The sequence below is a fragment of the Homarus americanus genome, unplaced genomic scaffold (assembly GCF_018991925.1).
Source record: "Homarus americanus isolate GMGI-L3 unplaced genomic scaffold, GMGI_Hamer_2.0 scaffold47790, whole genome shotgun sequence".
NCBI lineage: Eukaryota > Metazoa > Arthropoda > Malacostraca > Decapoda > Nephropidae > Homarus > Homarus americanus.
This window is the reverse complement of record NW_024747575.1, coordinates 411650-426950: the sequence shown is the minus strand read 5'-3', so window position 1 is coordinate 426950 and position 15301 is coordinate 411650. Positions and strand designations below refer to the sequence as shown.

Below are 15301 nucleotides of genomic sequence, written 5' to 3'. Positions count from 1 at the left end.
ACCACCACTGGCACCATCACCACTACACCACTGGCACCATCACCACTACACCACCACTGGTACCATCACCACTACACCACAGGCATCACCACTACACCACCACTGGCACCATACCACTACACCAAAGGCATCATCACCACTACACCACCAGTGGCACCATCACCACTACACCACCAGTGGCACCATCACCAATAAACCATCGACATAATGACCACTCCACCACCACTGGCACCATCACCACTACACGACAGGCATCATCATCACTACACCACCACTGGCACCATCACCACTACACCACTGGCACCATCACCACTACACGACAGGCATCATCACCACTACTACACCACCACCGGCACCATCACCACTACACCACAGGCATCATCACTACACGACCACTGGCACCATCACAACTACACCACTGGCACCATCACCAGTACACCAAAGCCACCATTACTACCACACCACCAGTGCCGCAGTATTCCAAGCTAACTGTGTAGCATCTCCCGTTCCTTCTGAACAATGTGATTTTTTCTAATATCAAATATATAATAATACGAGTGGAAACAATGACAGTATCTCGAAACAAAATATTGGTGGGACTAACACTCCTATTGGTGGGTAGTTATGTGGGTGTGCTGACTGCTAACAAAAGGCTCTAAACTGAACACGAACAGTTGACTCTCCTGGAGCAGGAGTAGACGTATCGCACCAGGAGAAAACTCCACCAGATTCCTGTGGTTGGCAAATTATTCGCCACAGTCCTCAAGATCCCAGACCTGCCGCAGCCTGACTACACTGGCCCCGACACACTGGTTCATAAAATTCCTTTCATCGGTGACATACTCCTCTTCGTTCGCCTTCACAAATCAATAAATGAAAAAAGATTAAGAACAGAGAAGATTGTGCCTCTGGCAACTCACAAAAAATTACCATATTAAATAGTAATTTTTCTCGCGGCATAAATTATTGTCTGGAATTTAATTTGGCATTACTTTGTTTGCCGCAGGAAAAACAAAAATTTCAGAGGGGGTTTTCGGCAATCGCAAATATTTAACAACGAGATGGAAGCTGCGACTGAAAACGACAAGCCCATGACAGAAAACATAACACAAACAGAAAACGACAAGCCCACGACAGAAAATAACTCAACACAAACAGAAAACGACAAGCCCACGACTGAAAATATATCAACACAAACAGAAAACGACAAGCCCACGACAGAAAAAAAATCCACACAAACAGAAAACGACAAACCCATGACAGAAAATAAATCCACATAAACTGAAAACGACAAGCCCACGACAGAAAATATATCAACACAAACAGAAAACGACATGCCCACGACAGAAAAAAAATCCACACAAACAGAAATCGACAAACCCATGACAGAAAATAAATCTACACAAACAGAAAACGACAAGCCCACGACAGAAAATAAATCCACATAAACAGAAAACGCCATGATAGAGCCCGTCGCATCGGTAAAAATTACAATTTATTCTGAAAATCCATGAAAGTGGTGGAGTGATACAGCGTCTCACCACAGCTCAGGCATTTTATTTAAAGACACCGGGCACACACTTCACTGTCTGCAGGTGGAGGGTCAGGGAGGGGAAGGAGGTAGGGAGTGAGAAAGAGGGGGAAGAGGAAAAGGGAAGATAGAAAGAAGGAAGAAGAAGGAATGAAGAAAGGAAAAGGAAAATGAAGGGAGAAATGGAAGGGGGGAGAGAGCCAGTCAGCACGAGAGGACCTTCAAGGCCAGAGTTTCACGACTGTTGAACCACTTCACAATTGTTACTGTGCTTTACTATGTCATTTTTCTACAATATTATTTACTATGTCTACATTATTATTTTTTTAGTGGCTTTAATTAATCCAATGTCCTTAACTATGTATTTTATGATAGTTTTTCGTAACAATCCTGGGGAAGGTTTTCAGATAGAATAGTTTTTACCCAAATTGTCCTTTAAACCAGTTATCATGTGATTAGGCCAGAACCTTGTCAGTGATCCCCATGTAATCAACCGTTTAAATGAACACAGCCAGAGAGAGATAACTATTACGTCGCTGCTACCATCACCACCACACCACCGGTGCCATCATCACTACTACACCACTGCCACCATCACCAACATACCAATGGTGCCATCATCACTACTACACCTTTACCGCCATCACCACTACACCACAACTGGCACCATCACCACTACACCACTGGCACCATCACCACTACACCACAACTGGCACCATCACTACACCACAGGCATCATCACTACTACACCACTGCCACCATCACCGACATACCACCCGTTCATCAGCACTACACCACCACCCGTAACAATATCACTACACCTCACATCATCACCACTACACCACAGAATATCACCACTACACCACCACCGGCATCATCACTACTACACCTTTACACCATCAGCACCACAACCAACCACACCATCACCACCACAATCACTGGCACCATCACCACCACACCACAACTGGCACCATCACCACTACACCACAGGCATCACTACTACACCTTACCACCATCGACATACCACCGTCTACACATCACCACTACACCACCCGTGTCATCATCACCACTACACCACCACTGGCACCATACCACTACACCAAAGGCATCATCACCACTACACCACCAGTGGCACCATCACCAATACACCAAAGGCATCATCACCACTACACCACCACTGGCACCATACCACTACACCAAAGGCACCATCACCAGTACACCAAGGCCAACATCACTACCACACCACCAGTACCGCAGTATTCCAAGCTAACTGTGTAGCATCTCCCGTTCCTTCTGAACAATGTGATTTTTTCTAATATTAAATATATAATAATACGAGTGGAAACAATGACAGTATCTCGAAACAAAATATTGGTGGGACTCACACTCCTATTGGTGGGTAGTTATGTGGGTGTGCTGACTGCTAACAAAAGGCTCTAAACTGAACACGAACAGTTGACTCTCCTGGAGCAGGAGTAGACGTACCGCACCAGGAGAAAACTCCACCAGATTCCTGTGGTTGGCAAATTATTCGCCACAGTCCTCAAGATTCCAGACCTGCCGCAGCCTGACTACACTGGCCCCGACACACTGGTTCATAAAATTCCTTTCATCGGTGACATACTCCTCTTCGTTCGCCTTCACAAATCAATAAATGAAAAAAGATTAAGAACAGAGAAGATTGTGCCTCTGGCAACTCACAAAAAATTACCATATTAAATAGTAATTTTTCTCGCGGCATAAATTATTGTCTGGAATTTAATTTGGCATTACTTTGTTTGCCGCAGGAAAAACAAAAATTTCAGAGGGGGTTTTCGGCAATCGCAAATATTTAACAACGAGATGGAAGCTGCGACTGAAAACGACAAGCCCATGACAGAAAACATAACACAAACAGAAAACGACAAGCCCACGACAGAAAATAACTCAACACAAACAGAAAACGACAAGCCCGCGACTGAAAATATATCAACACAAACAGAAAACGACAAGCCCACGACAGAAAAAAAATCCACACAAACAGAAAACGACAAACCCATGACAGAAAATAAATCCACATAAACTGAAAACGACAAGCCCACGACAGAAAATATATCAACACAAACAGAAAACGAGACATGCCTGCACGACAGAAAAAAAAAAAAAAAAAAAAAAAATCCACACAAACAGAAATCGATAAACCCAGCATGACAGAAAAATAAATCTACACAAACAGAAAACGATGTCACGATAACAACAACCATATAAACAGAAATTCATGATAGAGCCTGTCGCATCGGTAAAAATTACAATTTAATTCTGAAAATCCATGAAAGTGGAGGATACAGCGTCTCACCACAGCTCAGCATTATTTAAAAGACACCGGCGCACACTTCATCAAGGTCTGCAGGTGGAGGTCAGAGGAAGGAGGTAGGGAGGAGAAAGAGGGGAAGAGGAAAGGAAGAGAAAGAAGGAAGAAGAAGGAATGAAGAAAGGAAAAAGGAAAATGAAGGAGAAATGAAGGGGGGAGAGCTAGTCAGCACGAGAGGACCTCATACAGAGTTTCACGCCGAGGACTGTTGAACCACTTCACATTGTTACTGTGCTTATCATGTCATTTTTCTATTAATATTATCTACTATGTCTACATTATTATATTTATATTGCCTTTAATTAATCCAATGTCCTTAACTATGCACTTCATGATAATTTTCAGTAACAATCCTTGGGAAAAATTTTTCAGATAGGATATTTTTTAACAAAATTGTCCTTTAAACCAGTTATCATGTCATTAGGCGAGAACCTTGTCAGTGATCCCCTGTAATCTACTGTTTAATGAACACACAGAGAGATAACTACACATCGCCATCACCACCACACACACCACCGGTGCCATCAATACTACCACACCACTGCCACACCATCACACATACCAATGGTGCCACTAATCACTACTACACCTTTACCACCATCACCACTCACCAATAACTGCACCATCACCACCACACCAACTGGCACCATCAACACTACACCGTCCACTGCACCATCCACCACTACACCACAACTGGCACCATCACCACACACCACAGGCATCATCACTACTACACCACTGCCACACCATCACCGACATACCACCTGTTCACATTATCAGTGCTACCACACACACCACCTGTCATCACCACTACACCCTCAAGCATCATCACCACTACACCACAGGCATCATCACCACTACACCACCACTGGCATCATCACTACTACACCTTTACCACCATCAGCACTACACCACAACTGGCACCATCACCACTACACCACTGGCACCATCACCACTACACCACAACTGGCACCATCACCACTACACCACAGGCATCATCACTACTACACCTTTACCACCATCACCGACATACCACTCGTTCATCACCACTACACCACCCGTGTCATCATCACCACTACACCACCACTGGCACCATACCACTACACCAAAGGCATCATCACCACTACACCACCAGTGGCACCATCACCAATACACCAAAGGCATCATCACCACTACACCAAAGGCATCATCACCAGTACACCAAGGCCACCATCACTACCACACCACCAGTACCGCAGTATTCCAAGCTAACTGTGTAGCATCTCCCGTTCCTTCTGAACAATGTGATTTTTTCTAATATTAAAAATATAATAATACGAGTAGAAACAATGACAGTATCTCGAAACAAAATATTGGTGGGACTCACACTCCTATTGGTGGGTAGTTATGTGGGTGTGCTGACTACTAACAAAAGGCTCTAAACTGAACACGAACAGTTGACTCTCCTGGAGCAGGAGTAGACGTACCGCACCAGGAGAAAACTCCACCAGATTCCTGTGGTTGGCAAATTATTCGCCACAGTCCTCAAGATCCCAGACCTGCCGCAGCCTGACTACACTGGCCCCGACACACTGGTTCATAAAATTCCTTTCATCGGTGACATACTCCTCTTCGTTCGCCTTCACAAATCAATAAATGAAAAAAGATTAAGAACAGAGAAGATTGTGCCTCTGGCAACTCACAAAAAATTACCATATTAAATAGTAATTTTTCTCGCGGCATAAATTATTGTCTGGAATTTAATTTGGCATTACTTTGTTTGCCGCAGGAAAAACAAAAATTTCAGAGGGGGTTTTCGGCAATCGCAAATATTTAACAACGAGATGGAAGCTGCGACTGAAAACGACAAGCCCATGACAGAAAACATAACACAAACAGAAAACGACAAGCCCACGACAGAAAAATATATATATCAACACAAACAACAGAAAAACGACAAGCCTACGACAGAAAAAAAATCCACACAAACAACAGAAACGACAAAACCTATGACAAATAAATCCATATAAACTGAAAAACGATACGTTTAATGACGAAAAACATAACACAAACAGAAAACGACATGCCCACGACAGAAAAAAAATCCACACAAACAGAAATCGACAAACCCATGACAGAAAATAAATCTACACAAACAGAAAACGACAAGCCCACGACAGAAAATAAATCCACATAAACAGAAAACGCCATGATAGAGCCCGTCGCATCGGTAAAAATTACAGTTTATTCTGATAAATCCATGAAAGTGGTGGAGTGATACAGCGTCTCACCACAGCTCAGGCATTTTATTTAAAGACAACGGGCACACACTTCACTGTCTGCAGGTGGAGGGTCAGGGAGGGGAAGGAGGTAGGGAGTGAGAAAGAGGGGGAAGAGGAAAAGGGAAGATAGAAAGAGGGAAGATGAAATGAGGAAAGGAACAGGAAAAGGAAAATGAAGGGAGAAATGGAAGCGGGGAGAGAGCCAGTCAGCACGAGAGGACCTTCAAGGCCAGAGTTTCACGACTGTTGAACCACTTCACAATTGTTACTGTGCTTTACTATGTCATTTTTCTACAATATTATTTACTATGTCAACATTATTATTTTCTTAGTGGCTTCAATTAATCCAATGTCCTTAACTATGTATTTTATGATAGTTTTTCGTAAATATCCTGGGGAAGGTTTTCAGATAGAATAGTTTTTACCCAAATTGTCCTTTAAACCAGTTATCATGTGATTAGGCCAGAACCTTGTCAGTGATCCCCATGTAATCATGTAATCAACTGTTTAAATGAACACAGCCAGAGAGAGATAACTATTACGTCGCTGCTACCATCACCACCACACCACCGGTGCCATCATCACTACTACACCACTGCCACCATCACCAACATACCAATGGTGCCATCATCACTACTACACCTTTACCACCATCACCACTACACCACAACTGGCACCATCACCACTACACCCCACTTCGCTCATCACCACAGCCTACAGGCATCATCACTACTACCACTGCCACCATCACCGACGCCTGCCGTTCATCACCACTACACCACCCGTGTCATCATCACCACTACACCCTCAAGCATCATCACCACTACACCACAACTGGCACCATCACCACTACACCACAGGCATCATCACCACTACACCACCACTGGCATCATCACTACTACACCACTGCCACCATCACCAGTACACCACTGGCACCATCGTCACTACACCACAGGCACCATCATCACTACACCACCACTGGCACCATCACCAATACACCACAGGCATTATCACCACTACACCACCACTGGCACCGTCACCACTACACCACAGGCATCATCATCACTACACCACCACTGGCATCATCACTACTACACCACAGGCATCACCATCCACTACACCACCACCGGGACATCACTACTACACCTTTACCACCACAGCACTACACCACAACTGGCACCATCACCACTACACCACTGGCACCATCACCACTACACCACAACTGGCACCATCACCACTACACCACAGGCATCATCACTACTACACCTTTACCACCATCACCGACATACCACTCGTTCATCACCACTACACCACCCGTGTCATCATCACCACTACACCACCACTGGCACCATACCACTACACCAAAGGCATCATCACCACTACACCACCAGTGGCACCATCACCAATACACCAAAGGCATCATCACCACTACACCAAAGGCATCATCACCAGTACACCAAGGCCACCATCACTACCACACCACTGGCACCATCAACACTACACGACAGGCATCATCATCACTACACCACCACTGGCACCATCACCACTACACACCACTGGCACCATCACCACTACACGACAGGCATCATCACCACTACTACACCACCACCGGCACCATCACCACTACATCACAGCCACCATCACTATCACACCACCACTGGGAACATCACCACTACACCACCACTGGCATCAACACCACTACACCACAGCCATCATCACTACACCACCACTGGCACCATCACCACTACACCACAGACATCATCACCACTACACCACCACTGGGACCATCACCACTACACCACAGGCATCATCACTGGCACCATCACAACTACACCACTGGCACCATCACCAGTACACCAAGGCCACCATCACTACCACACCACCAGTACCGCAGTATTCCAAGCTAACTGTGTAGCATCTCCCGTTCCTTCTGAACAATGTGATTTTTTCTAATATTAAATATATAATAATACGAGTGGAAACAATGACAGTATCTCGAAACAAAATATTGGTGGGACTCACACTCCTATTGGTGGGTAGTTATGTGGGTGTGCTGACTGCTAACAAAAGGCTCTAAACTGAACACGAACAGTTGACTCTCCTGGAGCAGGAGTAGACGTATCGCACCAGGAGAAAACTCCACCAGATTCCTGTGGTTGGCAAATTATTCGCCACAGTCCTCAAGATCCCAGACCTGCCGCAGCCTGACTACACTGGCCCCGACACACTGGTTCATAAAATTCCTTTCATCGGTGACATACTCCTCTTCGTTCGCCTTCACAAATCAATAAATGAAAAAAGATTAAGAACAGAGAAGATTGTGCCTCTGGCAACTCACAAAAAATTACCATATTAAATAGTAATTTTTCTCGCGGCATAAATTATTGTCTGGAATTTAATTTGGCATTACTTTGTTTGCCGCAGGAAAAACAAAAATTTCAGAGGGGGTTTTCGGCAATCGCAAATATTTAACAACGAGATGGAAGCTGCGACTGAAAACGACAAGCCCATGACAGAAAACATAACACAAACAGAAAACGACAAGCCCACGACAGAAAATAACTCAACACAAACAGAAAACGACAAGCCCACGACTGAAAATATATCAACACAAACAGAAAACGACAAGCCCACGACAGAAAAAAAATCCACACAAACAGAAAACGACAAACCCATGACAGAAAATAAATCCACATAAACTGAAAACGACAAGCCCACGACAGAAAACATATCAACACAAACAGAAAACGACATGCCCACGACAGAAAAAAAATCCACACAAACAGAAATCGACAAACCCATGACAGAAAATAAATCTACACAAACAGAAAACGACAAGCCCACGACAGAAAATAAATCCACATAAACAGAAAACGCCATGATAGAGCCCGTCGCATCGGTAAAAATTACAGTTTATTCTGATAAATCCATGAAAGTGGTGGAGTGATACAGCGTCTCACCACAGCTCAGGCATTTTATTTAAAGACACCGGGCACACACTTCACTGTCTGCAGGTGGAGGGTCAGGGAGGGGAAGGAGGTAGGGAGTGAGAAAGAGGGGGAAGAGGAAAAGGGAAGATAGAAAGAGGGAAGATGAAATGAGGAAAGGAACAGGAAAAGGAAAATGAAGGGAGAAATGGAAGCGGGGAGAGAGCCAGTCAGCACGAGAGGACCTTCAAGGCCAGAGTTTCACGACTGTTGAACCACTTCACAATTGTTACTGTGCTTTACTATGTCATTTTTCTACAATATTATTTACTATGTCAACATTATTATTTTCTTAGTGGCTTCAATTAATCCAATGTCCTTAACTATGTATTTTATGATAGTTTTTCGTAAATATCCTGGGGAAGGTTTTCAGATAGAATAGTTTTTACCCAAATTGTCCTTTAAACCAGTTATCATGTGATTAGGCCAGAACCTTGTCAGTGATCCCCATGTAATCAACTGTTTAAATGAACACAGCCAGAGAGAGATAACTATTACGTCGCTGCTACCATCACCACTACACCACCGGTGCCATCATCACTACTACACCACTGCCACCATCACCAACATACCAATGGTGCCATCATCACTACTAAACCTTTACCACCATCACCACTACACCACAACTGGCACCATCACCACTACACCACAACTGGCACCATCACCACGACACCACAGGCATCATCACTACTACACCACTGCCACCATCACCGACATACCACCCGTTCATCACCACTACACCACCCGTGTCATCATCACCACTACACCCTCAAGCATCATCACCACTACACCACAACTGGCACCATCACCACTACACCATAGGCATCATCACCACTACACCACCACTGGCATCATCACTACTACACCACTGCCACCATCACCAGTACACCACTGGCACCATCGTCACTACACCACAGGCACCATCATCACTACACCACCACTGGCACCATCACCAATACACCACAGGCATTATCACCACTACACCACCACTGGCACCGTCACCACTACACCACAGGCATCATCATCACTACACCACCACTGGCATCATCACTACTACACCACAGGCATCACCATCCACTACACCACCACCGGGACCATCACCACTACACCACAGCCACTATCACTACCACACCACCACTGGCAACATCACCACTACACCACCACTGGCACCATCACCACTACATCACAGGCATCATCACCACTACACCACCACTGGCATCATCACTGCACCACCACTGGCACCATACCACTACACCAAAGGCATCATCACCACTACACCACCACTGGCACCATACCACTACACCAAAGGCACCATCACCAATACACCATAGGCATCATGACCACTCCACCACCACTGGCACCATTACCACTACACCACAGGCACCATCACCACTACACCACTGGCACCATCAACACTACACGACAGGCATCATCATCACTACACCACCACTGGCACCATCACCACTACACACCACTGGCACCATCACCACTACACGACAGGCATCATCACCACTACTACACCACCACCGGCACCATCACCACTACATCACAGCCACCATCACTATCACACCACCACTGGGAACATCACCACTACACCACCACTGGCATCAACACCACTACACCACAGCCATCATCACTACACCACCACTGGCACCATCACCACTACACCACAGACATCATCACCACTACACCACCACTGGGACCATCACCACTACACCACAGGCATCATCACTGGCACCATCACAACTACACCACTGGCACCATCACCAGTACACCAAGGCCACCATCACTACCACACCACCAGTACCGCAGTATTCCAAGCTAACTGTGTAGCATCTCCCGTTCCTTCTGAACAATGTGATTTTTTCTAATATTAAATATATAATAATACGAGTGGAAACAATGACAGTATCTCGAAACAAAATATTGGTGGGACTCACACTCCTATTGGTGGGTAGTTATGTGGGTGTGCTGACTGCTAACAAAAGGCTCTAAACTGAACACGAACAGTTGACTCTCCTGGAGCAGGAGTAGACGTATCGCACCAGGAGAAAACTCCACCAGATTCCTGTGGTAGGCAAATTATTCGCCACAGTCCTCAAGATCCCAGACCTGCCGCAGCCTGACTACACTGGCCCCGACACACTGGTTCATAAAATTCCTTTCATCGGTGACATACTCCTCTTCGTTCGCCTTCACAAATCAATAAATGAAAAAAGATTAAGAACAGAGAAGATTGTGCCTCTGGCAACTCACAAAAAATTACCATATTAAATAGTAATTTTTCTCGCGGCATAAATTATTGTCTGGAATTTAATTTGGCATTACTTTGTTTGCCGCAGGAAAAACAAAAATTTCAGAGGGGGTTTTCGGCAATCGCAAATATTTAACAACGAGATGGAAGCTGCGACTGAAAACGACAAGCCCATGACAGAAAACATAACACAAACAGAAAACGACAAGCCCACGACAGAAAATAACTCAACACAAACAGAAAACGACAAGCCCACGACTGAAAATATATCAACACAAACAGAAAACGACAAGCCCACGACAGAAAAAAAATCCACACAAACAGAAAACGACAAACCCATGACAGAAAATAAATCCACATAAACTGAAAACGACAAGCCCACGACAGAAAATATATCAACACAAACAGAAAACGACATGCCCACGACAGAAAAAAAATCCACACAAACAGAAATCGACAAACCCATGACAGAAAATAAATCTACACAAACAGAAAACGACAAGCCCACGACAGAAAATAAATCCACATAAACAGAAAACGCCATGATAGAGCCCGTCGCATCGGTAAAAATTACAATTTATTCTGAAAATCCATGAAAGTGGTGGAGTGATACAGCGTCTCACCACAGCTCAGGCATTTTATTTAAAGACACCGGGCACACACTTCACTGTCTGCAGGTGGAGGGTCAGGGAGGGGAAGGAGGTAGGGAGTGAGAAAGAGGGGGAAGAGGAAAAGGGAAGATAGAAAGAAGGAAGAAGAAGGAATGAAGAAAGGAAAAGGAAAATGAAGGGAGAAATGGAAGGGGGGAGAGAGCCAGTCAGCACGAGAGGACCTTCAAGGCCAGAGTTTCATGACTGTTGAGCCACTTCACAATTGTTACTGTGCTTTACTATGTCATTTTTCTACAATATTATTTACTATGTCTACATTATTATTTTTTTAGTGGCTTTAATTAATCCAATGTCCTTAACTATGTATTTTATGATAGTTTTTACCCAAATTGTCCTTTAAACCAGTTATCATGTGATTAGGCCAGAACCTTGTCAGTGATCCCCATGTAATCAACCGTTTAAATGAACACAGCCAGAGAGAGATAACTATTACGTCGCTGCTACCATCACCACCACACCACCGGTGCCATCATCACTACTACACCACTGCCACCATCACCAACATACCAATGGTGCCATCATCACTACTACACCTTTACCACCATCACCACTACACCACAACTGGCACCATCACCACTACACCACAACTGGCACCATCACCACTACTACCACCACAGGCATCATCACTACACTACACCCACTGCCACCATCACCGACATACCACCCGTTCATCAGCACTACACCACCCGTGTCATCATCACCACTACACCCTCTAGCATCATCACCACTACACCACAGGCATCATCACCACTACACCACCACTGGCATCATCACTACTACACCTTTACCACCATCAGCACTACACCACAACTGGCACCATCACCACTACACCACTGGCACCATCACCACTACACCACAACTGGCACCATCACCACTACACCACAGGCATCATCACTACTACACCTTTACCACCATCACCGACATACCACTCGTTCATCACCACTACACCACCCGTGTCATCATCACCACTACACCACCACTGGCACCATACCACTACACCAAAGGCATCATCACCACTACACCACCAGTGGCACCATCACCAATACACCAAAGGCATCATCACCACTACACCACCACTGGCACCATACCACTACACCAAAGGCATCATCACCACTACACCACCACTGGCACCATACCACTACACCAAAGGCATCATCACCACTACACCACCACTGGCACCATCACCACTACACCACAGCACCATCACCACTACACCACTGGCACCATCACCACTACACGACAGGCATCATCATCACTACACCACCACTGGCACCATCACCACTACACCACTGGCACCATCACCACTACACGACAGGCATCATCACCACTACTACACCACCACCGGCACCATCACCACTACATCACAGCCACCATCACTATCACACCACCACTGGGAACATCACCACTACACCACCACTGGCATCAACACCACTAAACCGCAGCCATCATCACTACACCACCACTGGCACCACCACTACACCACAGACATCATCACCACTACACCACCACTGGGACCATCACCACTACACCACAGGCATCATCACTACACGACCACTGGCACCATCACAACTACACCACTGGCACCATCACCAGTACACCAAGGCCACCATCACTACCACACCACCAGTACCGCAGTATTCCAAGCTAACTGTGTAGCATCTCCCGTTCCTTCTGAACAATGTGATTTTTTCTAATATTAAATATATAATAATACGAGTAGAAACAATGACAGTATCTCGAAACAAAATATTGGTGGGACTCACACTCCTATTGGTGGGTAGTTATGTGGGTGTGCTGACTACTAACAAAAGGCTCTAAACTGAACACGAACTGTTGACTCTAATGGAGCAGGAGTAGACGTACCGCACCAGGAGAAAACTCCACCAGATTCCTGTGGTAGGCAAATTATTCGCCACAGTCCTCAAGATCCCAGACCTGCCGCAGCCTGACTACACTGGCCCCGACACACTGGTTCATAAAATTCCTTTCATCGGTGACATCCTCCTCTTCGTTCACCTTCACAAATCAATAAATGAAAAAAGATTAATAATAGAGAAGATTGTGCCTCTGGCAACTAAGGAATAACTACTAGAATAAATCGCCATTTTTCTCTTGGCGTTATTCATCGTCTGGAACTTAATTTGGCATTATTTTGTTTGTCGCAGAAAAAATATTCATTTCACAGGGGGTTTTCGTCAAACGCAAGTACCTAACAAAAAAATGGAACCCACCACAAAAAATATATCATAATCAACAGAAAACGACAAGTCCACGGCAGAAAATAAATCTACACAAACAGAAAACGACAAATCCACAACAGAAAATAAATCTACACAAACAGAAAACGACAAATCCACAACAGAAAATAAATCCACACAAACAGAAAACGACAAATCCACAACAGAAAATAAATCCACACAAACAGAAAACGACAAATCCACAACAGAAAGTAAATCTACACAAACACAAAACCACAAGCCCACGACTGAAAATAAATCGACAACAGAAAATAAATCCACAACAGAAAATAAATCTACACAAACGGAAAAGGACAAATCCACAACAGAAAATAAATCCACAACAGAAAATAAATCCACACAAACAGAAAACGACAAATCCACAACAGAAAGTAAATCTACACAAACAAAAAACGACAAATCCACAACAGAAAATAAATCCACAACAGAAAATAAATCCACACAAACAGAAAACGACAAATCCACAACAGAAAATAAATCCACACAAACAGAAAACGACAAATCCACAACAGAAAGTAAATCTACACAAACAGAAAACGACAAGCCCACGACTGAAAATAAATCCACATAAACAGAAAACGCCATGATAGAGCCCGTGGTATCGGTAAAAATTACAATTTATTCTGATAAATCCATGAAAGTGGTGGAGTGATACAGCGTCTCACCACAGCTCAGACATTTTATTTAAAGACACCGGGCACACACTTCACTGTCTGCAGGTGGAGGGGAAGGAGGTAGGGAGTGAGAAAGAGGGGGAAGAGGAAAAGGGAAGATAGAAAGAAGGAAGAAGATGGAATGAAGAAAGGAAAAGGAAAATGAAGGGAGAAATGGAAGGGGGGAGAGAGCCAGTCAGCACGAGAGGACCTTCAAGGCCAGAGTTTCACGACTGTTGAACCACTTCACAATTGTTACTGTGCTTTACTATGTCATTTTTCTACAATATTATTTACTATGTCAACATTATTATTTTCTTAGTGGCTTTAATTAAT

At 44.6% G+C, this 15301-nt stretch overlaps 1 protein-coding gene across 4 annotated transcripts in view; it reads right to left on the bottom strand.

The window, feature by feature from the left end:
- Positions 1 to 15301, bottom strand: part of LOC121879636 (oxysterol-binding protein 1-like) — a 162256-nt gene that overhangs the window by 128932 nt on the left and 18023 nt on the right. The window lies entirely within an intron of this gene.